This window comes from Lynx rufus, unplaced genomic scaffold (genome assembly GCF_022079265.1).
Source record: "Lynx rufus isolate CCGP_SWC_20201006 ecotype Redwood Valley unplaced genomic scaffold, mLynRuf1.p SCAF_14, whole genome shotgun sequence".
Classification (NCBI taxonomy): domain Eukaryota; kingdom Metazoa; phylum Chordata; class Mammalia; order Carnivora; family Felidae; genus Lynx; species Lynx rufus.
The window spans coordinates 55575603-55601826 of NW_025814828.1; the positions used below are offsets into that span (position 1 = coordinate 55575603).

General features: G+C 36.8%; 1 pseudogene; it reads left to right on the forward strand.

The window, feature by feature from the left end:
* Positions 1 to 4355: 4355 nt before the first annotated feature.
* On the forward strand, positions 4356 to 5834 carry LOC124509280 (UPF0489 protein C5orf22-like; annotated as a pseudogene).
* The last annotated feature ends 20390 nt before the right edge of the window (positions 5835 to 26224 follow it).

Here is a 26224-nt window from a genome sequence, read left to right on the forward strand (position 1 = left end):
CATATGGCCAACTCATCTTTGACAAAGCAGGAAAGAACATCCAATGGAAAAAAGACAGCCTCTTTAACAAATGGTGCTGGGAGAACTGGACAGCAACATGCAGAAGGTTGAAACTAGACCACTTTCTCACACCATTTACAAAAATAAACTCAAAATGGATAAAGGACCTAAATGTGAGACAGGAAACCATCAAAACCTTAGAGGAGAAAGCAGGAAAAGACCTCTCTGACCTCAGCCGTAGCAATCTCTTACTCGACACATCCCCAAAGGCAAGGGAATTAAAAGCAAAAGTGAATTACTGGGACCTTATGAAGATAAAAAGCTTCTGCACAGCAAAGGAAACAACCAACAACACTAAAAGGCAACCAACGGAATGGGAAAAGATATTTGCAAATGACATATCGGACAAAGGGCTAGTATCTAAAATCTATAAAGAGCTCACCAAACTCCACACCCGAAAAACAAATAACCCAGTGAAGAAATGGGCAGAAAACATGAATAGACACTTCTCTAAAGAAGACATCCAGATGGCCAACAGGCACATGAAAAGATGTTCAGCGTCGCTCCTTATCAGGGAAATACAAATCAAAACCACACTCAGGTATCACCTCACGCCAGTCAGAGTGGCCAAAATGAACAAATCAGGAGACTATAGATGCTGGAGAGGATGTGGAGAAACGGGAACCCTCTTGCACTGTTGGTGGGAATGCAAATTGGTGCAGCCGCTCTGGAAAACAGTGTGGAGGTTCCTCAGAAAATTAAAAATAGACCTACCCTATGATCCAGCAATAGCACTGCTAGGAATTTATCCAAGGGATACAGGAGTACTGATGCATAGGGGCACTTGTACCCCAATGTTCATAGCAGCACTCTCAACAATAGCCAAATTATGGAAAGAGCCTAAATGTCCATCAACTGATGAATGGATAAAGAAATTGTGGTACATATACACAATGGAATACTATGTGGCAATAAGAAAAAATGAAATATGGCCTTTTGTAGCAACGTGGATGGAACTGGAGAGTGTAATGCTAAGTGAAATAAGCCATACAGAGAAAGACAGATAGCATATGGTTTCACTCTTATGTGGATCCTGAGAAACTTAACAGGAACCCATGGGGGAGGGGAAGGAAATTAAAAAAAAAAAAAAAGAGGTTAGAGTGGGAGAGAGCCAAAGCATAAGAGACTGTTAGAAACTGAGAACAAACTGAGGGTTGATGGGTGGTGGGAGGGAGGGGAGGGTGGGTGATGGGTATTGAGGAGTGCACCTTTTGGGATGAGCACTGGGTGTTGTATGGAAACGAATTTGTCAATAAATTTCATATATATAAAAAAAATAAAATAAAATAATCACAAAAAAAATAAATGGGATCCTTCTAAGTAAAAAAAAAAAAAAAAAAAAAGAAAATTAAAAATAGACCTACCCTATGACCCAGCAGTAGCACTGCTAGGAATTTACCCAAGGGATACAGGAGTACTGATGCATAGGGGCACTTGTACCCCAATGTTCATAGCAGCACTCTCAACAATAGCCAAATTATGGAAAGAGCCTAAATGTCCATCAACTGATGAATGGATAAAGAAATTGTGGTTTATATACACAATGGAATACTACGTGGCAATGAGAAAAAATGAAATATGGCCTTTTGTAGCAACGTGGATGGAACTGGAGAGTGTGATGCTAAGTGAAATAAGCCATACAGAGAAAGACAGATACCATATGGTTTCACTCTTATGTGGATCCTGAGAAACTTAACAGGAACCCATGGGGGAGGGGAAGGAAAAAAAAAAAAAAGAGGTCAGAGTGGGAGAGAGCCAAAGCATAAGAGACTGTTAAAAACTGAGAACAAACTGAGGGTTGATGGGGGGTGGGAGGGAGGGGAGGGTGGGTGATGGGTATTGAGGAGGGCACCTTTTGGGATGAGCACTGGGTGTTGTATGGAAACCAATTTGTCAATAAATTTCATATATATATAAAAAAAATAAAAAAAAATAAAAAAAAAATAAAAAGTAAAATATCTTATTCCTAAAAAAAAAAAAAAGAAATTGGATAAAAGTATTTTTGTAAGTTTTTAAGGGTTATTTTTAAGGATTATATGCATATTTTACAAATGTAGGCAAATCATATATAAATGCTGTTGGTTTTTCCGAAAAGAACATATGTATGTATGTATGTATGTATGTATGTATGTATGTATTTAAATTTTAGCTTGTTAATAAAAAGTACATATGTATGTATGTATGCATATATGTATGTATGTATTTAAATTTTAAATTATGTAGTTAATACACAGTGCAACAGTGGTTTCAGGAGTAGAATTCAGTGATTCATCACTTATATACAACACCCAGTGCTCATCACAAGTGCATTCCTTAGTACCCATTATCCATCTAGCCATCACCCACCCACCTACATCTGTCAACCCATTGTTTGTTCTCTATCATTAAGAGTCTCTTGTGGTTTCTTTCCCTGTCTTCTCTCCCCTATCCTTCCCATACGTGCACCTGTTTTGTTTCTTAAATTCCACACATGAGTGACATCATATAGTATTTGTCTTTCTCTGATTGACTTATTTCACTTAGCATATACATTATAGCTAAATTCACATCATGACAAATGTCAAAACTTCATTCCTTTTTTACGTTTATTTATTTGTTTTGAGAGAAAGAGAGCAGCATGAGTGGGAGAGGGGCAGAGAGAGAGGGGGAGAGAGAGAATCCCAAGCACGCTCTATACTGTCAGCATGCAGAATCCAATGTGGGGCTCAGTCTTACAAACCTCAAGATCATGACCTGAGCCAAAATTAAGAGTCAGACATTTAACCAAATGAGCCTCCCACATGCCCCCAAGATTTCATTTTTTGATTGCTGAGTAATATTCCATTGTGTGTGATTGTGTGTGTGTGTCTGTGTGTGTGTGTGTGTGTATGCCCTTGTAAAAGAACAAGTAAGAATATGAAAGTAAATTTGTAGACAAGTCTTTGTTATGTCCCTATAGTACATCGATCTACAGCATTCTGTAGTGGCAGTATTCTAGTTTCTTTGCAACATACCATGTAATTTATTGAGAAAATCAGGATATTTTACATTGATGTCTCTTAGTTGATCTTTTATAATAATAAATATTTAAGTAAAAATTTTATATAAATAACACTATCGTATGTAGAAGAATACCACTAAATATACCATTGGATGACAGTAAAGAACAAACAGTGGTAGTGCTATGTAGAGCATTTAGGCAGAATTGACCTTGGGAAGAGCATGCTAATTCAGTAAAATGTGACAATATGTCAAAAACATCTATAACGTCTATAACATTGACATCAATAATGAATAATAGGGCATATGAATGAGTGGACAAATACATATTACTAGTACTGGATTTCTTCCAAACTAATGGATTATTGTGTAGAGAATCAGTATGATAAGGTAATTAATTGTTTTTTGGAATCAGAAACAAAGCAAAGTAAAACAAAACAAAATTTTGTTTGCATTTTAGATTCACCAATTCCTGGCTGTATGATCTTGGACAAATTATTTAAGCTCCCTAAACTTTATTTTCTAATTTATAAAATGGGAGTAATGGTTAAATCTACCTTATCAGAGTATCATAAAGAGTAAATGGCATAACACCTCTAAAATATCTGACCATTCATTGGCACAATGTAAGCACTCAATAACCATTAGCTGAAACTAATTCATAATAAATCCTCTAATATTGATTGGATAATGACTGTCATGAAATTTAACTTTTTAGTACCAATGATTAAATACATATTTTTTCTGCATGTGAATTTTCTTAGAAAAGTTACAGAATTACAATTGACATACAATTAACAGTACATTTTATATTTCATAATTTGTAAGTTTTCACAAATGTATGCATCTGTAAAACCATCACTGTAATTATGATAATGAACACATCCATCACGCAAAAGCTTCCTCAGGTCTGATTGTAAGCCCTTGCTCCTGACTCTTCCCCCCTTCCCATGCCCAAGCACCTACTAATATGCTTTCTGTCACTGTAGATTACTTTCCATTTTTATATGAATATAATCATGATGTATACTCCTCTTTTGGCTATCCTCATTTACTCAGCATAATTATTTTGAAATTTATCCAATTTTTCTGTGTATCAATAAAGCATTCAATTTTATTGCTAAGCACTATAATATGACATGTTATAATTTTTTATGCATTCACCTGTTGATAAGTATTTGGGCTGTTTTCCGTCTTTGGCTATTATAAATAAAGCTGCTATCAATATCCATGTACGCGTCTTAGAACAAGCAAATGCTGAGTCCTAGCCTCGCCACTGCGGCTGGCTAGCGGGAACACTGACAGGCAATAAAACCATGAGCACAGACCCTGTGGGAGAGCGCGCTCGCCTCCGGCGCTACTCCAAACTCCCAGTGTAGGTCCTGGAGGATCACCAGGAGGTCCTGCCTTATATATACCGGGCCAATGGCTCAAAGCATCTTCCTCCAGGTAATATAAGTTTTGTGCATTTCGATTCACATAGAGGCCTCCTTATTCCTGTGAATATGCCAGCTGACACTGTGTTTGACAAGGAAACACTTTTTGGGAAAAAATGGCGTTCTCAATTCAGTCACAAGTACTTTTCCTTGAAACAACCATGGTACCTCAAAAGAATTAAATATTGAGAATTGGATTATGTCTGCAGTTAATGCTGGCCATTTTTCTCATGTTCTATGGCTTCATCCCATGTGGGCTCAGCAAATAAGAGAGGGCAAACATCACTTTTTAGAAGGCAGAGACACTTCTACCACAACAATCAGGGTTACAAGTACAGATCATTACTAAGTGATGGTCTTTATGTAACTGAAGACCAGCTAGAGAACCAAAAACCTTTGCAATTGGATGTGATTATGCTAAAACCTTACAAACTGTGTAACAGCCAAGAAGAAAATGATGCAGTGTCTTCTGCTAAGAAGCCAAAGCTAGCACTGGAAGATGCAGAAAACACTGCCTCTACTAACTGTGACTCTTATTCGGAAGGATTGGAAAAGGACACAGTGACACAGAAGAAGGGCTAAACTTCCCTAGAGCAATCATACCCATGCTTTTCTGAAAGCCAAGAATGCCAGACAACAGTCAGCACTGGGGAAATTCTGGAAATTTTGAAGAAAGGGGATGCATTTGTTTTAGATATTTACTTGGATTTTTTTTTCAGTCAAGAATCCCTTCAAAGAAATGTTCACTCAGGAAAAATACAAAATCTTACAAGAGTTGTACCAATTTAAAAAGCCTGATACCAACCTGACAGAGGAAGATTTGGTAGATTGTGTTGATACTCGAATTCATCAGTTAGAAGATTTAGAAGATTCTTTTGCTGATCTGTGTGATGGTGATGATGAAGAAACTGTACAGAAATGGGCTTCAAACCCTGGAATAGAATCACTAATTCCACTTGTATAGAGTTTGAGAAAATGGATGGAAGTACCAGACTATGAAATGGTTCACCAGGCTGGTCTAACCTGTGATTATTTGGAACTACTTCACCATATCATCACAGAACAAGAAATTGTTCTGTATATTATTCAGATATATATTCTGTATAATATTCTGTATATATATTCTGTAAAATATTCAGTCTGTATATTATTTACTGAAAAATTTACCAAAACCTACTCTCGTGACAATTTCAAGGTCAAATCTAGAATGATTACTGTCCTTCTGAGCAAGTTGACACCATTCAAGAAAAAGTCCTTAATGTGCTGAGCTCCCTGTATGGGGCTGTAGACATTCACCTGGTGTATTTAGCAGAGTGTTCTCCATCTTGAAACAACAAAACACTAGGTTCCTATAACATCTTGATGTAGTAACAGGGTTTTCATTAACTTATTATAAATGAGTCTTCCAGAGAAGACCTTTGTTTTTGTATTAACTTTGTTAAAATCTTTCAGATAGTTTGAATCTCAAACAGCTCTCATCAGTTGTTGAAAGATGACAATTTTTTTTGTCTACAATTTTTTTTTGTCTACATCAGGTCTACCCTCCCCCCCCCATTGATTGTTGCTTATTTTTCTTCCTTTCCATCATAGTCTTTCTCATTTTGTGCAGGTTGTTTTTCCCCCTAGGTAAATTGGACTGTACAAAATTCATTCATTCATTCATTCATTCATTCATTCACTCAACCGACATTTATTTAGCATTTACACGTGCCAAACATAATTATTTTCTGGGTATATGGTAATGAACAGGATAGACAAGGCCCCCTGTCCTCTTAGGGGATGGCTAAGAAACAAATTATGGATTATGAGAAGTATTGTGAAGGAACAACCACAAACATGTCTTAGGCATCTTCTTAGTACTCAGGGCATCCTGGCAGGATAAGAAAGTAATATTCTCAAAAGCTACCAAAAAATAAGTAAATAAACTTGCTAATCCATGAAAATGTTGCAGGAATCCTACCTTTCCAAGACTGTCAGGGTTGTGGCACAGCTGTTGTGGCAAACTCACATTATTGTTGGTATGGAGAAGGTCTATTTGAGCAGTCAACAAAACAAAAATTTTCTTTGCTAATCAGAAAAGCCCTTCAGGGTTTTTGGTGCCTCCAGATGATCAGTATTGGCATTGATTGTCATTATAGTTCCTAACTGCCACTTTATTGGCAGTCTGGGTTGATAATTTCTTCAAATAAACCAGCTTTTAATGTAAATAGTAGATAAAAAAGACAAATCCTTAATTTTGACCTAGTGTAAATACCCAAAGATGTAACTGCCTTCCACCACCCTCTCCATGAGGAAGAGACCCTACCTGAGTCCTTCTTAATCATAGAACTTTTCATTTGCTTAATTTACCAAAGTCTTGCCCTATTCAGTATTTCCCATGTTCAGCAATTATTTTTCACTGCGTGCTTTCTTTTTCTTTAAAAGTTAGGATGGCATTTAAAGGGGGAAAAAACACCCATCCATTCCTCAGTCCTGACATAGCATTTGTTTTCAGTTTGCATGTTACTTTCAGGCCTTGACCATATGTGTACATGTGCAGCTGCATGTAACTGCAGTTGTATGTTACCTAACTTGATGGCTAATATCCAAGATCACATTACCATTGTCACTCAGTAGATGGCACCAGATCCCATTTTTCTGATGATGCTGTTTTCCTGCGAATTTTTCTTGTCAGCAATTTCCCAAGGCTGATAGTGTGAATGCCTATTTCTGTTGTGAAAAGCAAAGCAAAGTGATTCAGCTTTCTATTTTGATAGCACGTTATGTGCCAAAAAGTTTTCTCTGTAAAATCAGAATTGCAAGAGTGCTATTTATTTTTAAGTTTTGAAAAAATTTTATTAGAGTTCTATAAATGGATGTTACTTTTATGAGTAAATTATTTTGTGTGCTAAAATAAATAAAAAGGTATGTTTTGAGATTTTAAAAAATTTAAAACCAAAAACAAAAATTTAAAAAAATAAAGATTTAAAATAAAAAATGAATGAGCAAATACCTTTTTTTTTTTTCTTGACTAAGTGTAAAGAAGTTAAGTGGCTGGATTATATGGTAATTGTATGCTTAACTTCTTGAGAAATTGCCAAACTGTCTTGTGTACCATTTTCCCTTACCACCGACAGTGTATTAGAATTCGGTTGCTTCCACGTTTTTTCCAATACTTGATATGATTAACCTTTTTAATTTCAGACATTCTAGTAAGTTCGTAGTGGTATTCCATTGTGTTTTAATTTACATTTCCCTAACAATTAATGATTTTGAGCATATTTTCAATGTATTTAATTGACCATTCGTATATCTTTGTGGGTGAAGTGGCACACTTTTGCCTGCTTTCATTGGGTTATTTTTTACTTAGTATTAAATTATTAATGTTAATTTTAGACCAATTTTAGGTTTACAATAAAATTGAAATAAATGTTGATATACTGTCCATATACCCTGTGTCCCCACACATCTATAGTCTCTTCCATTGTCAACACCTTTCCCCATAATGGTACTTTTTGTCGTTGTTGTTTATTAAGTTTATACGTCATAATTTGACACATCATAATCGCCTAAAGTCCACAGTTTACTCTTAGTGTTCACATTCTATGGGTTTTGACAAATATATAATGACGTATATCCATCACTATAATATCACACAGATATTTTCACTGTGTTAAAACCCTCGGTGCTGTGCCTATTCAATTCTTCTCACCTAATACCCCATTGCAAGCAACAGCTAAACTTTTTATTGTCTCCATAATTTTACCTTTTCCAGAATGAATGTCATACAATTGGAATCAGAACTTGTAGCCTTCTCAGATTGGCTTTCCACTTAGTAATACACATTTAAGATTCATCCATGTATTTTTATGTCTTGATCGCTCATTTTTTTAGCACTAAATAAATATAATAAATAAACACCCATTCTCTTGATACACCACTGTTTATTCACTTAGATAACAAAGGAAATCTTGGTTGTTTCCAAGTGCTGGAAATTATGAGCAGAGCTTCTATACACATCTGTGTGAAAGTTTCATGTGAACATACACTTTGAACTCTTTTGGGTAAATACAAAGGCATGAGTGTTTTTGCTAGAATTCATGGTAAGAATATGTTTAGTTTTGTTAGAAACTGTCAAAATGTCTTTGAAATTGGCCTGACAATCTGCTGTCCCCACCAACACTGTATGAGAGTTTCTACTGCCCCATATTATCACCAGCATTTGATGTTATCAGTGCTGCAGATTTGCTCATTCTAATAGATTTGTAGTGTCATCTAATTGTTTTAATTTTCATTTCCCTTGTGACATATGATGTGGAGGATCTTTCATACACTTATTTCCCACCTGTATATCTTCTTTGTGTGTGGTGATTGTTAGGGTCTTTGACCAATTAATTTTTTTTGTTGTTGTTGAGTTTTAAGAGTTCATTATCCTGAAAAATTTTTATTAGATAATGTCTTCTGGAAATATTTTTTCCAGCATGAGATTGTCTTCTCATTCTCTTGATCCTGTCTCTCACAGCGAAATCTTTAATTTTAATACAGTTCAGCTTATAAATTATTTCATTCATGGATCATGTCTTTGGTTTTGTATCTAAAAATCATCACCATACCTAAGGTCATCTAGGTTTCTCTCTATGTAATATTCTAGGATTTCTATGGTTTTGCATTTTACATTTAGGACTATGATCCATTTTGAGTTAATTTCAGTGAAAAGCATAAGATCTGTGTCTAGATTAATTTTGCATGTGGATGTCCATTTGTTCTACACTATTTTTTGAAAAGACTATATTTGCTCCATTGTATTGCTTTTTCTTTTTTGGTAAATATGTTAACTTTATTTATTAGGGTCTATTTCTGGGTCTATTCTGCCTATCTGTTCCCCTGATATATTTGTCTAGTAATTCCTGAATTCAACATTGTCTTGATTACTGTAGCTTTATAAGTGAGACTTCAAGTAAGCTAGAATCAGTCCTCCAACTTTGGTCTCCCTGAATTTTTTGTTGGCTATTTTGGGCCTCTACATATAAACTTTAGAATCCTTTTGTTGATATCCCTTATCATTTTGTAATGTCTTTCTTTATCCCTGATAATTTCTCTTATTTTGATATCTTCTGTCTCTGAAATGAACTATTCCTGTTTGTTTGGTTTTTTTTTATTAGTGTTGGCATGGGATTTTTTCTCCATCCATCCATTTACTTTTAATGTACATGTGTCTTTATATAAAAGTGGCTTTCTTGTTGAAAACAGAGTTTTGGTTGTATTTTTTAATCCATTCTGACAATCTTTGTCTTTTTATTGGTGCATTTAGACCACTAACACTTGAAGTGATTATTGATATAAAGTAAAACCTTGCTACAGAGCATAATTTTTCTGGAAACATGCTAGTAATCCAAAGCACTTGTATATCAAAGCGAATTTCAAGAGCCATTGGCTCAATTGTGATCATGGGATGTTCATTGTCACATATTTCATATTGTAAGACATCATTTATCAAGTTAAAATTTATTAGAAATATTTGCATGTCTTGTGGAATACTCTCAGAATATGTTAATACAAGTTTTTATGGGTTTTTATTTGTTGAAGTTGCTCTTTATTCCTATTTTTGTCATTAACTTTATCTGCACTTTGTGGCTTTAACTCAGTATTTTACATGATTTAAATTTCTTTTCTCAGCATATCAATTCTTTTTGTTTTTATTTTATTTTTTTAGTGGTTGCCTTAGAGTGCAATATACATTTACAACTAATTCAGGTAACACTATACCATTTCATGGGTAGGATGAGTACCTTATAATAACAATACAATTCTAATTATTTTCTAATTCCCTTATGAAATTTATGTCATTCATTCATTTATATATATGCATACACAAGTGTGTATATATAGTATAGATAAATAAAGAAACATAATAAAATATATCACTGTTGTTATTTTGAACAAACGGTTATCTGATAGATCACTTAAGTATAAGAAGAATGAAAATTTTTACTTTGCTTTCATTTTTTATTCCTTCAATGCTATTCCTTTCTTTATGTAGATTCTAGTTTCTGACATATATTATTTTCCTTTCAAAGAACTTCTTTCAACATTTCTAGCAAGGAAAATCTACTAACAACAAATTCCCTAAATTTTTGTTTGTGTGAAAAATTTTATTGCTCCCTGACTTTTTTTAAATTTATTTTTTATTTAAATCCAAGTTAGTTAACATATAGTGTAATAATTATTTCACGAATAGAATTTAGTGACTCATCAGTTACATTAACACCCAATGCTCACCAGAACAAGTGCCCTCCTTAATGCCTATAGCTCATTTAGCCCATCCCCCCAGCCAATACCCTCCCAGCAACCCTCAGTTTGTTTTCTGTATTTCAGAGTTTCTTATGGTTTGTCTCCCTCTCTGTTTTTATCTTATTTTTGCTTCCTTTCACCTATGCTCATCTGTTTTGTTTCTTAAATTCCACATAAGAATGAAATCATATATTTGTCTTGTTCTGACATACTTCGCTAAGCATAATTCACTCTAGTTCCATCCACATTGTTCCAATGGCAAGATTTCATTCTTTTTGATTGCCAAACAATATTCCATTGCATATAGATAGATAGATAGATAGATAGATAGATGCCACATCTTCGTTATCCATTCATTAATCAATGGATATTTGGGTTCTTTCCATACTTTGGCTATTGTTGACAGTGCTGCTATAAACATTGCAGTGTATGTACCCCTTCAGACAAGCACTCCTGTATTTTTTGGATAAATACCTATTAGTGCAATTGTTGGATCCTAGGGTAGTTCTACTTTTAATATTTTTGAGCTTCCATACTGTTTTCCAGAGTGACTGTACCAGTTTGCATTCCCAGCAGCAGTGCAAAAGGTTTCCTCTTTCTCTGCATCCTTGGGAACATCTGTTGTTACCTGAGTTGTTAATTTTAGCCATTCTGACAGGTGTGAAGTGTTATCTCATTGTACTTTTGATTTGCATATCCCCTGATAATGAGTAATGTTGAGCATCTTTTCATGTGTTTGTTAGCCATCTGGATGTCTTCTTTGGAGAAGTGTCTATTCATGTCTTTTTCCCATTTCTTACTGGATTAATTGTTTTTTGGGGCGTTGGGTTTGATAAGTTCTTTATAGATTTTGTATACTAACCCTTTATTAGATATGTCATTTGCAAATATCTTCTCCCATTCCGTTGGTTGCCTTTTAGTTTTGCTGATTGCCAGAAGCTGAGCTATCCAACCAGCCTGATGGCAGAGCCTGGGCTGTGGACAGATCGGGACTGCAGGGCGGTCCACCGACAGTGAAGCTTCTTGTACTCCCGCTTTTATATAATTTGGCCTTAATAAAGTACCTGGGGAATTGTCTGTTGGGGAATTGCCCTCGACAGGTCCCCTGGGAAAAGAACCATTGGGAAGGAAATAAAGTTCCGCAAGGAAATTGTGCGGCCCTACATTTAGCCCTTGCCACCCCCTAAAAAGACTTCTCTACATAAAGGAAGGATAGTTTCATGTATTTCTCAGCCAAGGAAGGAGCAAATGGATTTGAAAGCCCCACTCTGGCAACAAAGGAGTGTATCTATGGGCACAAGTTACTCCACCCCTAGGCCCACTTGGCCCCCAGGAGGCATTCCAGATGATGATTGAACCTAGTCGGTTAAAGTACAGAATGGTTCATTAGTTCCTAGGTGCATTGTATCTCTGAGAATGTATAAGGCATGGGGTCCTAAAGCCCTCTTGGCCCCCTCCTGGCACCCCGAACTGAGGTGAATACTTTTGTTCCTCAAGCCACAAATGGTTCAGGGACACAACTAAAAGGTCATGTCCCTGTAACTATTCTACTTGAGGTGTTGAGAGATAGATCACCTTTCATGAAAACAGCAAAGCAAATGTTTTATACATTATAGATAAATGTAGATACATAATGAAAATAATGTAAGAAATTAATAAGCATAGGGCAGGAGGGAACGTTATGAGAAACTAACCATGTTATTCCTTAAAGGGTGATTACACATAGGAACATTTTTAGAATTAGGTAATGTTAGAAAACATAGATGACATATGCTACAAGGAAATTGCTAACAAATATAATGCCACGTTTGCCACAATAAAGCAGCCAGTTCAACACACTGCTGTTGTCTGTGTCCATTTTTATTTTTGTTTTATTTTTTCTCACTTTTTCACCAATGCCGTTCATCCTTCGGGAACCCCTGGACCTGCTGGAGCTGGACTCCAGCAGCTGATTGTTTCCCTCTCTGTGCAGAATCTATTTATCTTGATAAGGTCCCAATCATCCATTTTTGCTTTTGTTTCCCTTGCCTCCAGAGACATGTCTAGTAAGAAGTTTCTGCAGCCAAAGTCAAAGAGTTTGTTGCCTGTTTTTTTTCTCTAGGATTTTGATGGCTTCCTGTCGTACATTTGTTTTTTTTTTTTTAACCATTTTGAGTTTATTTTTGTGTATGGAGTAATAAAGTGGTCCAGGTTCATTCTTATGCATGTCGTTGTCCAGTTTTCCCAACACCATTTGCTTAAGACACCTGTATTATTTCCATTGGATATCCTTTCGTGATTTGTCAGATTAGTTGGCCATATATTTTTGGGTCCATTTCTAGGTTCTCTATTCTGTTCCATTGATGTATGGGTTTGATTTTCTGCCTGCACCATACTGTCTTGATATTTACAGCTTTGAAATACAGCTTGAAGTGTTGATCTGTGATGCCTCCAGCTTTGGTTTTCTGTTTCAACATTACTTTGGGTATTTGGGAAATTTTCTGGTTTCATACAAGTTTTAGAATTGTTTGTTCTAGCTCTGTGAAGAATTCTAGTGTTATTTTCATAGGGATTGAATCAAATATGCAGATTGCTCCATGTAGTATGGACATTTTAACATTTGTTCTTCCAGTCCAAGAGCATGGAATGTTTTTTCATTTCTTTATGATTTCTTCAATTACTTTCATAAGATTTCTATAGTTTTCGGTGTATAGATATTTTACATCTTTGGTTAGGTTTAATCCAAGGTATTTTATGGTGTCCGTGCACTTGTAAATGGGATCAATTCCTTGATTTCTCCTTCTGCTGCTTCATTATTGGTGTATAGAAATGCAACCAATTTCTGTACATTGATTTTATATTCTGTGACTTTGCTGATTTAATACTGGTTTTTGGTGTTTTTTTTTTTATTTTCCACGTAGTCATCTGCAAAGAATGAAATTTTGACTTCCTCCTTACCAATGTGGATGCCTTTTATTTATACTTGTTGTCTGATTGCTGAGGCTAGGATTTCCAACGCTATGTTGAATAACAGTGGTGAGATTGGACATCCCTGTAATTTTTCTGATCTTAGGGGGAACACTCTCAGTTTTTCCCCATTGAGGATGAAATTAGCTGTGGGTTTTTCATATTTGGCCTTTATGATGTTGAGGTATGTTCTAGCTATCCGTACTTTCTTGACGCTTTTATCAAGAAAGGATGCTACATTTTGTCACCTGTTTTTCTGTATCTATTAAGAGGATCATGTAGTTCTTATCTTTTCTTTTATTAAGGAGATGATCACGTTGATTGATTTGCATATTTTGAACCAGCATTGATTCCCGGTAATAAGTCCCACTTGATAGTGGTTAATAATTATTTTAATATATTGTTGGAGACAGTTTGCTAGTATCTTGTTCAGAATTTTTGCCTCCATATTCATCAGGGAAATTGGTCTGTAGTTCTCTTTTTTATTGGGTTCTTTATCTCTGGTTTTGGAATCAAGGTCATGCTGGCTTCATATAATGAATTTGAAGTTTTCTTTCCATTTTTATTTTTTAGAACAGCTTCAAAATAATAGGTGTTTTTTTATTTTTTTTTATTTTTTTATATATATGAAATTTATTGACAAATTGGTTTCCATACAACACTCAGTGCTCATCCCAAAAGGTGCCCTCCTCAATACCCATCACCCACCCTCCCCTCCCTCCCACCCCCCATCAACCCTCAGTTTGTTCTCAGTTTTTAACAGTCTCTTATGCTTTGGCTCTCTCCCATTCTAACGTCCTTTTTTTTTTTTTTCCTTCCCCTCCCCCATGGGTTCCTGTTAAGTTTCTCAGGATCCACATAAGAGTGAAACCATATGCTATCTGTCTTTCTCTGTATGGCTTATTTCACTTAGCATCACACTCTCCAGTTCCATCCACGTTGCTACAAAAGGCCATATTTCATTTTTTCTCATTGCCACGTAGTATTCCATTGTGTATATATACCACAATTTCTTTATCCATTCATCAGTTGATGGACATTTAGGCTCTTTCCATAATTTGGCTATTGTTGAGAGTGCTGCTATGAACATTGGGGTACAAGTGCCCCTATGCATCAGTACTCCTGTATCCCTTCGGTAAATTCCTAGCAGTGCTATTGCTGGGTCATAGGGTAAGTCTATTTTTAATTTTCTGAGGAACCTCCTCACTGCTTTCCAGAGTGGCTGCACCAATTTGCATTCCCACCAACAGTGCAAGAGGGTTCCCGTTTCTCCACATCCTCTCCAGCATCTATAGTCTCCTGATTTGTTCATTTTGGCCACTCTGACTGGCGTGAGGTGATACCTGAGTGTGGTTTTGATTTCTATTTCCCTGATAAGGAGCGACGTTGAGCATCTTTTCATGTGCCTGTTGGCCATCTGGATGTCTTCTTTAGAGAAGTGTCTATTCATGTTTTCTGCCCATTTCTTCACTGGGTTATTTGTTTTTCGGGTGTGGAGTTTGATGAGCTCTTTATAGATTTTAGATATTAGCCCTTTGTCCGATATGTCATTTGCAAATATCTTTTCCCATTCCGTTGGTTGCCTTTTAGTTTTGTTGGTTGTTTCCTTTGCTGTGCAGAAGCTTTTTATCTTCATAAGGTCCCAGTAATTCACTTTTGCTTTTAATTGCCTTGCCTTGGGGATGTGTCGAGTAAGAGGTTGCTACGGCCAAGGTCAGAGAGGTCTTTTCCTGCTTTCTCCTCTAAGGTTTTGATGGTTTCCTGTCTCACATTTAGGTCCTTTATCCATTTTGAGTTTATTTTTGTAAATGGTGTGAGAAAGTGGTCTAGTTTCAACCTTCTGCATGTTGCTGTCCAGTTCTCCCAGCACCATTTGTTAAAGAGGCTGTCTTTTTTCCATTGGATGTTCTTTCCTGCTTTGTCAAAGATGAGTTGGCCATACATTTGTGGGTCTAGTTCTGGGGTTTCTATTCTATTCCAGTGGTCTGTGTGTCTGTTTTTGTGCCAATACCATGCTGTCTTGATGATGACAGCTTTGTAGTAGAGGCTAAAGTCTGGGATTGTGATGCCTCCTGCTTTGGTCTTCTTCTTCAAAATTCCTTTGGCTATTCGGGGCCTTTTGTGGTTCCATATGAATTTTAGGATTGCTTGTTCTAGTTTCGAGAAGAATGCTGGTGCAATTTTGATTGGGATTGCATTGAATGTGTAGATAGCTTTGGGTAGTATTGACATTTTGACAATATTTATTTTTCCAATCCATGAGCAGGGAATGTCTTTCCATTTCTTTAAATCTTCTTCAATTACCTTCATAAGCTTTCTATAGTTTTCAGCATACAGATCCTTTACATCTTTGGTTAGATTTATCCCTAGGTATTTTATGCTTCTTGGTGCAATTGTGAATGGGATCATTTTCTTTATTTGTCTTTCTGTTGCTTCATTGTTAGTGTATAAGAATGCAACTGATTTCTGTCCATTGATTTTGTATCCTGCAACTTTGCTGAATTCATGTATCAGTTCTAGCAGACTTTTGGTGGAGTCTATCGGATTTTCCATGTGTAATATCATGTCATCTGCAAAAAGTGAAAGCTTGACTTCATCTTTGCCAATTTTGATGCCTTTGATTTCCTTTTGTTGTCTGATTGCTGATGCTAGCACTTCCAGCACTATATTAAACAACAGCGGTGAGAGTGGGCATCCCTGTCGTGTTCCTGATCTCAGGGAAAAAGCTCTCAGTTTTTCCCCGTTGAGGATGATGTTAGCTGTGGGCTTTTCATAAATGGCTTTTATGATCTTTAAGTATGTTCCTTCTAGCCCGACTTTCTCAAGGGTTTTTATTAAGAAAGGGTGCTGGATTTTGTCAAAGGCCTTTTCTGCATCGATTGACAGGATCATATGGTTCTTATCTTTTTTTTTTGTTAATGTGATGTATCACGTTGATTGATTTGCGAATGTTGAACCAGCCCTGCATCCCAGGAATGAATCCCACTTGGTCATGATGAATAATTCTTTTTATATGCTGTTGAATTCGATTTGCTAGTATCTTATTGAGAATTTTGGCATCCATATTCATCAGGGATATTGGCCTGTAGTTCTCTTTTTTTACTGGGTCTCTGTCTGGTTTAGGAATCAAAGTAATACTGGCTTCATAGAATGAGTCTGGAAGTTTTCCTTCCCTTTCTATTTCTTGGAATAGCTTGAGAAGGATAGGTATTATCTCTGCTTTAAACGTCTGGTAGAACTCCCCTGGGAAGCCATCTGGTCCTGGACTCTTATTTGTTGGGAGATTTTTTTTTTTTATTTTTTTTTTCAACGTTTATTTAATTTTGGGACAGAGAGAGACAGAGCATGAACAGGGGAGGGGCAGAGAGAGAGGGAGACACAGAATCGGAAACAGGCTCCAGGCTCTGAGCCATCAGCCCAGAGCCTGACGCAGGGCTCGAACTCACGGACTGTGAGATCGTGACCTGGCTGAAGTCGGACGCTTAACCGACTGCGCCACCCAGGCGCCCCTATTGGGAGATTTTTGATAACCGATTCAACTTCTTCGCTGGTTATGGGTCTGTTCAAGCTTTCTATTTCCACCTGATGGAGTTTTGGAAGAGTGTGGGTGTTCAGGAATTTGTCCATTTCTTCCAGGTTGTCCAATTTGTTGGCATATAATTTTTCATAGTATTCCCTGATAATTGTTTGTATCTCTGAGGGATTGGTTGTAATAATTCCATTTTCATTCATGATTTTATCTATTTGGGTCATCTCCCTTTTCTTTTTGAGAAGCCTGGCTGGAGGTTTGTCAGTTTTGTTAATTTTTTCAAAAAACCAACTCTTGGTTTCTTTGATCTGCTCTACAGTCTTTTTAGATTCTATATTGTTTATTTCTGCTCTGATCTTTATTATTTCTCTTCTTCTGCTGGGTTTAGGCTGCCTTTGCTGTTCTGCTTCTATTTCCTTTAGGTGTGCTGTTAGATTTTGTATTTGGGATTTTTCTTGTTTCTTGAGATAGGCCTGGATTGCAATGTATTTTCCTCTCAGGACTGTCTTTGCTGCATCCCAAAGCGTTTGGATTGTTGTATTTTCATTTTCGTTTGTTTCCATATATTTTTTGATTTCTTCTCTAATTGCCTGGTTGACCCACTCATTCGTTAGTAGGGTGTTCTTTAACCTCCATGCTTTTGGAGGTTTTCCAGACTTTTTCCTGTGGTTGATTTCAAGCTTCATAGCATTGTGGTCTGAAAGTATGCATGGTATAATTTCAATTCTTGTAAACTTATGAAGGGCTGTTTTGTGACCCAGTATATGATCTATCTTGGAGAATGTTCCATGTGCACTCGAGAAGAAAGTATATTCTGTTGCTTTGGGATGCAGAGTTCTAAATATATCTGTCAAGTCCATCTGATCCAATGTCTCATTCAGGGCCCTTGTTTCTTTACTGACCGTGTGTCTAGATGATCTATCCATTTCTGTAAGTGGGGTGTTAAAGTCCCCAGCAATTACCACATTCTTATCAATAAGGTTGCTTCTGTTTATGAGTAATTGTTTTATATATTTGGGGACTCTGGTATTCGGCGCATAGACATTTATAATTGTTAGCTCTTCCTGATGGATAGACCCTGTAACTATTATATAATGTCCTTCTTCATCTCTTGTTACAGCCTTTAATTTAAAGTCTAGTTTGTCTGATAAAAGTATGGCTACTCCAGCTTTCTTTTGGCTTCCAGTAGCATGATAAATAGTTCTCCATCCCCTCACTCTCAATCCAAAGATGTCCTCAGGTCTACAATGAGTCTCTTGTAGACAGCAAATAGATGGGTCTTGTTTTTTTATCCATTCTGATACCCTATGTCTTTTGGTTGGCGCATTTAATCCATTTACATTCAGTGTTATTATAGAAAGATACGGGTTTAGAGTCATTGTGATGTCTGTATGTTTTATGCTTGTAGTGATGTCTCTGGTACTTTATCTCACAGGGTCCCCCTTAGGATCTCTTGTAGGACTGGTTTAGTGGTGACAAATTCCTTCAGTTTTTGTTTGTTTGGGAAGACCTTTATCTCTCCTTCTATTCTAAATGACAGACTTGCTGGATAAAGGATTCTTGGCTGCATATTTTTGCTGTCTAGCACCCTGAAAATCTCGTGCCAATTCTTTCTGGCCTGCCGAGTTTCAAAAGAGAGATCAGTCACGAGTCTTATAGGTCTCCTTTTATATGTGAGGGCACGTTTACCCCTTGCTGTTTTCAGAATTTTCCCTTTATCCTTGTATTTTGTCAGTTTCACTATGATATGCGTGCAGAAGATCGTTTCAAGTTACGTCTGAAGGGAGTTCTCTGTGCCTCTTGGATTTCAATGCCTTTTTCCTTCCCCAGTTCAGGGAAGTTCTCAGCTATTATTTCTTCAAGTACCCCTTCAGCACCTTTCCCTCTCTCTTCCTCCTCTGGGATACCAATTATGTGTATATTATTTCTTTTTAGTGTATCACTTAGTTCTCTAATTTTCCCCTCATACTCCTGGATTTTTTTATCTCTCTTTTTCTCAGCTTCCTCTTTTTCCATAACTTTATCTTCTAGTTCACCTATTCTCTCCTCTGCCTCTTCCATCCGAGTTGTGGTGGTTTCCATTTTGTTTTGCATTTCATTTAAAGCGTTTTTCAGCTCCTCGTGACTGTTCCTTAGTCCCTTGATCTCTGTAGCAAGAGATTCTCTGCTGTCCTGTATACTGTTTTCAAGCCCAGCGATTAATTTTATGACTATTATTCTAAATTCACTTTCTGTTATATTATTTAAATCCTTTTTGATCAGCTCCTTAGCTGTTGTTATTTCCTGGAGATTCTTCTGAGGGGAATTCTTCCGCTTGGTCATTTTGGATAGTCCCTTGTGTGGTGAGGTCCTGCAGGGCACTTCCCCTGTGCTGTGGTGTATAACTGGAGTTGGTGGGCGGGGCCGCAGTCAGTCCTGACGTCTGCCCCCAGCCCACCGCTGGGGCCACAGTCAGACTGGTGTGTGCCTTCTCTTCCCCTCTCCTAGGGGCGGGATTCACTGTGGGGTGGCGTGGCCCATCTGGGCTACTTGCACACTGCCAGGCTTGTGATGCTGGGGATCTGGCGTATTAGCTGGGGTGGGTAGGCAAGGTGCATGGCGGCAGGGGGGCAGGCCTAGCTCGCTTCTCCTTAGGTGATCCACTTCAGGAGGGGCCCTGTGGCAGCGGGAGGGAGTCAGATCCGCTGCGGGAGGTTTGGCTCTGCAGAAGCACAGAGTTGGGTGTTTTCGCGGAGCGAGCAATTTCCCTGGCAGGAACCGGTTCCCTTTGGGATTTTGGCTGGGGGATGGGCGGGGGAGATGGTGCTGGCGAGCGCCTTTGTTCCCCACCAAACTGAGCTCTGTCGTCCGGGGGCTCAGCAGCTCTCCCTCCCTTTGTCCTCCAGCCTTCCCGCTTTCTGAGCAGAGCTGTTAACTTATGACCTCCCAGACACTAAGTTGCGCTTGCTGTCGGAACACAGTCCGTCAGGCCCCTCCGCTTTTGCAAGCCAGACTCAGGGACACTGCTTGGCCGGCGAGCCGCCCCTCCGCCCCGGCTCCCTCTCGCCAGTCCGTGGAGGGCGCACCGCCTCGCCGCCCTTCCTACCGTCTTCCGTGGGCCTCTCGTCTGCGCTTGGGTCTGGTGACTCCGTTCTGCTAATCCTCTGGTGGTTTTCTGGGTTATTTAGGCAGGTGTAGGTGGAATCTAAGTGATCAGCAGGACGCGCGGTGAGCCCAGCGTCCTCCTACGCCGCCATCTTCCCTCCCTCTCAAAATAATAGGTGTTAATCCTTCTTTAAATATTAGGTAGAATTCCTCTGGAAAACCATCTGGCACTGGACTCTTGTTTGTTGGGAGGCTTTTGATTGATTCAAAGTCTTTACTGGTTATGGGCCTTTCCAGATTTTCTATTTTCTCCTTGACTTTTGAAGGACAGTTTAACAAGATTCAGAATTTTAGATTGGTATTTTATCCACCTCTGTCTCTCACAACACAAAATATTGAATTCCTCTCTTTTCTTGCTCTTTTTTTTTTAGGATAAGTCAGGCATAATTCTTATCTTTTTTCCTCTACATGTAAGATGTTTTTCCTCAGCTTAATTACAGAATATTTCTTTATCTTTGATTTTTGTAACTTTAAAATTATATAGTTAGGTATAATAGTTTTTTGTTGTGTTTTGTTTTGTTTTGTTTTTAGAATGTATCCTGTTTGGTTGTCTCTAAGCTTCCTGGATATGTAGTTTTGTGTCTGACATTAATTTTGGGGAAATGCTCAGTTATTATTAATTAAAATATTTCTTCTGTTTTTTTTTTCTCTATTTCTTGTCCTAGAATTCCCATTATGCATGTATTACACATTTTATAACTGTTCCATATTCGTTGAACATTCTGTTTTGTTCTTTTTAGACTTTGTTCTCTTCACTTTTTGATCTTTGAGGATTTTATTGGTGTATCCTTTAGCTCAGAGATTCATCCCTCTACCATTTTCAGTCTACTAATAAGCCAAATAAAAGGTATCCTTCATTTACATTACAATGTACTTATCTTCAGTGATTTTTTTTTGGTTCTTTCTTAGAATTTCTATTTCTTTGCTATTATTGGTCTTCTGGTCTTTCATGTTATTTACTTTATCCATTGCTAATATCCTTTAGTATATTAGTGATAGTTTTTTCAAACTTCCAAGATGAAAACTCCAACATGCTTGCCATGTCTGTTTCTGATGCTTGCTTCATCTCTTCATTTTTTTTTTGCCATTGGTATGACTTGTAATATTTTCTTGATAGCCAGAGATGTTGTACTAGGTAAAAGGAGCAGCTGTAACTAGGCCTTTATTAATGAAGTGATGAGGTGTGGAGTGAGGCGAAATGTTCTAAAGTCTTATGAGTAGACCTCAGTATTTCAGTGCATCTATGTCTCTGGACTGTGACCTTCACAAGTTTTTCTTACTGTTTTATTTACCCTTAGATGGGATTGGATGGCTACAGTGATCTGGACTTGGTGTTTCCCTTTCCAGGTCTTTAGGTGCTGATAATACTCTAGCAGTTTAGACTCTGGTTAGTTAGACATCCCTGAGGACAAGCCTATTAAGAACAGACTGTTGTGGTGTATTCCAAAATGATTCATTTTCTTCTTCTCCTGCCAGAAGGCTGAGGGGATTTTTCTTTGATATTTGCTGTGGGAATCTGGTCAAGCTCTTGAAAGTAAATCTCACAACATTGTGGGTCCCTCCATGACTGGGTCCCCCTGGTGTTTTTAGCTTTCAAAATTGTCTGCACTGAGCTTCTAGTAATTTTTCAATTACAGTTCATGCTTTCCTATTCTGAAACTGATTCCCATGGAGGATTCTGTTCATGAGTCTCTGATCCCATAAGCTGTAAATCTGTCTTCACCTACCAGTCCTTCCAATACTGGGGCCAGTGTTTTGTCTTGTGTCTTTTTAAAAATACAAGAAAAGTCATTGATTTATCTCTTCCAACTTTCACTGGTTATTGGGATGGAGTGGTGACTTTCAACCTCCTTACATACAAAACTGGAATATGGAGGTTCAATTATCAGTTTTAAAAGTACTTTAAATTCTTTTATAAAATGGATGACTTGCAAAAATGCTCCCCCAACTTATGACTTGCATTTTTATTTTATCAACCTTTCCAAGAGCTGTGGTTTATTAATTTTAATGAAGTTCAATTTAAAATCTTATAATTTTAGGGGCGCCTGGGTGGCGCAGTCGGTTAAGCGTCCGACTTCAGCCAGGTCACGATCTCGCGGTCCGTGAGTTCGAGCCCCGCGTCGGGCTCTGGGCTGATGGCTCAGAGCCTGGAGCCTGTTTCCGATTCTGTGTCTCCCTCTCTCTCTGCCCCTCCCCCGTTCATGCTCTGTCTCTCTCTGTCCCAAAAATAAATAAAACGTTGAAAAAAAAATTAAAAAAAAAATAAAATAAAATCTTATAATTTTAGAATTTGCTCTCAGATTTATGGTCCATTTTGAGTTATTTTTGTATGTTATATAGTATTAATTTATTATTATTATTATTATTGGTGTATTCAGCCAATCCAACACTATGTTTTGAAAATACTAAGCTCTGTCCATTGAAAGGTTTTGGCACTTTGTCAAAAATCCGTTGATCATATATATGTATGGCTGTGAACCCTTGTTGCATTCTACTGATCTATTTGTCAATCTTTATGCCAATACTTCACTGTTTCAGTAATTGTAAATTTATAATAAGCATGAAAGTCGTATAGTGTTAGTTTTACTTCTTTGTTATTATTTTAAATGTTGTTTTGACTAGTCTAAGCATTTTCAATTTTCATTTGAGTTTTAAAATAAGCTTGTCAATTTCTATTAAAAAACTGCTAGGAATTTGACAAGAATTGCATTAAATCTGTAGTAAAATTTTGGGAAAACTAATATCTTTGGAATATTAAGTTCTCAGTTTCATAAATGTTTTATATTTCTCCATTTATTTGTCTTTAATTTTCATTAATATTTTGTAGATTTCAATGTGCAACTTTTACACGTATTTTGTGAGATTTTTTTCTAAGTATACTATATTTTGATTTTATTATAAACATTTTAAATTTATTTTCCAACAGTTCATTGATAGTAAATGGACATATAATTTATTTTTTGTGTATTGATCTTAAATGCTGCAACTGTGCTAGTCTCACTCATAAGATCTATCATTATTTTTGTAGATTCTATAGGATTTTCTATGTAGATAATCATGTCATCTCTGAATAAAGAGTTTTACTTACTATTTTTTTTTTCCAATCTGGAAGCTACTCCTCCTTTCCTCTTGCACTATTGTACTGACTAGGACCTCCAGCACAATGGTAAATAGAAGTGGTGAAAGTGAACTTCTGTTTTGTTTCTGATTTTAGTTAAAAGCATTCAGTATTTCACCAAATAAGCATGTGTTTTCTGTAGGTTTGTTGGGAATGTTAATCAGGGATGGATGTTAGATCTCTCTGCATTAATGTTTATGATCATATTTTTTGTGCATTGTTATGTTAATATGTGGAATTTCATTGATGTTTTAAAAGATTTTCTCTGGTGGTGAGGTTGGAGCTTGAGTCTCTGAACACTGCTATCTCAACACTTTTCACCTGCTATTAATTGGATTTTTTTTTGCATAATGCCCATATATTCCCCCTTCTGCATTATCTAATTCATACTGTATTGGGGCTAGAAGGATCTTTTTGCATAGACTATCATAGCAGCAATCTGGGATGAAAAAAAGGAATAAAATTGAAGGAAGTTTTTAAAAAAGCTTTTCTTAAAAAATCTAAGAGGACAAAGGAAATCTGAAAGAAAAGAGTCCAAATGGATTCCCTCAGCAGGAGCAAGAGCTTTGAATGTCATTGCCCCTCCTGCCAAATATTTCACTCCAGGAACCTTGGTCCAATCTATATGTTCTTAACCCACAAATCACAACAGCACTCTTCAAGCTTAAGGGTTTGGAGGTTAGAACTCCCTCTAGGGCTGAAGTGTGCCTCTAAGAACAAGTCATTACAATATATAATGACATATGGGTTGCAAGAGAGCCAAGCATGAAAAACTATGCAAATAAGGAAGAGGCTGTGACTCAGTCTAACACACAATAAATTAAAGAAGACTTTATAAAGAAGGTAACAGAGTGACTGAAATAATGAGCATATGAGACCTGAATTCCTGTAATTTATACTTTATTGTGTGAATTTTCTCATTCTTAAAGTTTGAAAATGCACATAAACATTAGGGTGTATATTTCTATTTGGGATTGAAACATTTCTTGGTTCTCTTTCTGGAGTTTATCTAGGTTTCTCTTTGTCATTCCTGGCTGGCTTCTGTGCAGGAATCCTTTGCACTTCCTGAGATATGGTGTATGATAGTGGTTCCTTGGTGTCTCTGTTCAGCAGACATTGCTTCAATTTACGTCTACAATCTTCCAAAGTGTTTGAGGCCCCAAATGATTTAAAATCATGTCCACATACTTTTAAATAGGATAATGAAACAGGAACAAGGCAACTGAACTCTATCTCCCCTGCCTATATTTCCTCCATATTAACTTAAACAGGTGGTGGTGTTTAGGAGAGAGAAGGCACAAAACAAGAAACAGAATGAGTCTTTTGTCAACACTGTGGGAAGTAATGTGTTTGATTTGAATGCTGCATACTGGATACACGTGATTATTAAGGAGTTAAACCACTTTCCAGGTTGTTTTTAAATAACAGTTTGCCACAGGTTTTAAGAAATTTCAACTGTCTAATTGATGTCTTTAGTCAGTGGCTGCTTATAATCAAGGATATTGTGCTTAAAAATTATAGACGCTGGTCTTATTGGCATGATATTTTGCTATGTAATTACCAGTCAGGTAATAGCAGATATTTTTGTGTTAACAATGCATATTTGCCAAGAAAAACTTCTCTGTGCTGTGCTATTTGTAATAAGTACCATTGGCTTTTCATCTTTGGAGTTTCTATTATCCTATTCCATTTGTTTTATAATGAAATTATTGGTTATATTTATTCATTACGCATTTATAGAAAATCTGGTATGTTCCAGGCACTGTGTAGAAAGCTTTGTAAACAGTGAGGATACAGATTCAGACAAATAGACTGATAAATTTAAGGCAATATGATTAGGATGACTAGGGGAGGACATATATCAGTGGTCAGCACATTTATTTTCATTAAGGGATAGATTTAAAATATTTTAGCCTTTGTAGGCCATAAGATCACCATCACAACTACTCAGTTCTGCTTGTATTATGTAAAATCAGACATAGGCAACACATAACAATAAACGTGATCACTTTTCTAAGAATATTTTATTTATGAACATCAAAATTTGAATTCCATTTGGTTTTCATGTATCAAAAATATTCTTTTGATTACTTTTCAATTACTAACAAATGTAAAGCCATTATTAGCTCACAGGGCCTTACAAAAACAGGCAATGGAACAGATTTGGTTCATGAGTCATAGTTTGCTGACATGGACTAATCTTTAGACCCTCTTGTTACTGTTTGAGTAATTCCTGCCAAATGGTGGAGAGTGCATTCCTTTTTCTTAGATGTGACCATGTGGATCATTGTCACAGAGATATTAGAGTTGGTAAAATGTCAAAAATATATACATATTTAGAGAAGGATATTCTCTGTACTCCACTCCTTCCATAACTGTTCCAAATGTGTAAAAACCTCATAAAATAGAATTCTTCCCCATGTCTAAACTCAATACATTGTACTAGAAGTAAGGCTTTATCACCAAAATGAGACCAGACTCTAAACACTAATGCATATAAATTGTTTCTCTGTAAAATTCAATGTCATGGGAAGAGCTTAACTGCAGATATGGATTATTGATAGGAGGTCAGTTTCTGCAGCCTGGGTTTAGATAAATGCAGCCCATCTAAATGGATATCAACATATCAGAATTATTGTTGTCACCTGAAATAATCTTTGTCAAATTTAGAGCCCATCTTATACCAATGTCTGTTGTTTTAATGAACTACTTCCAGAGACAGTTATTTCTGCATCCTAGAAA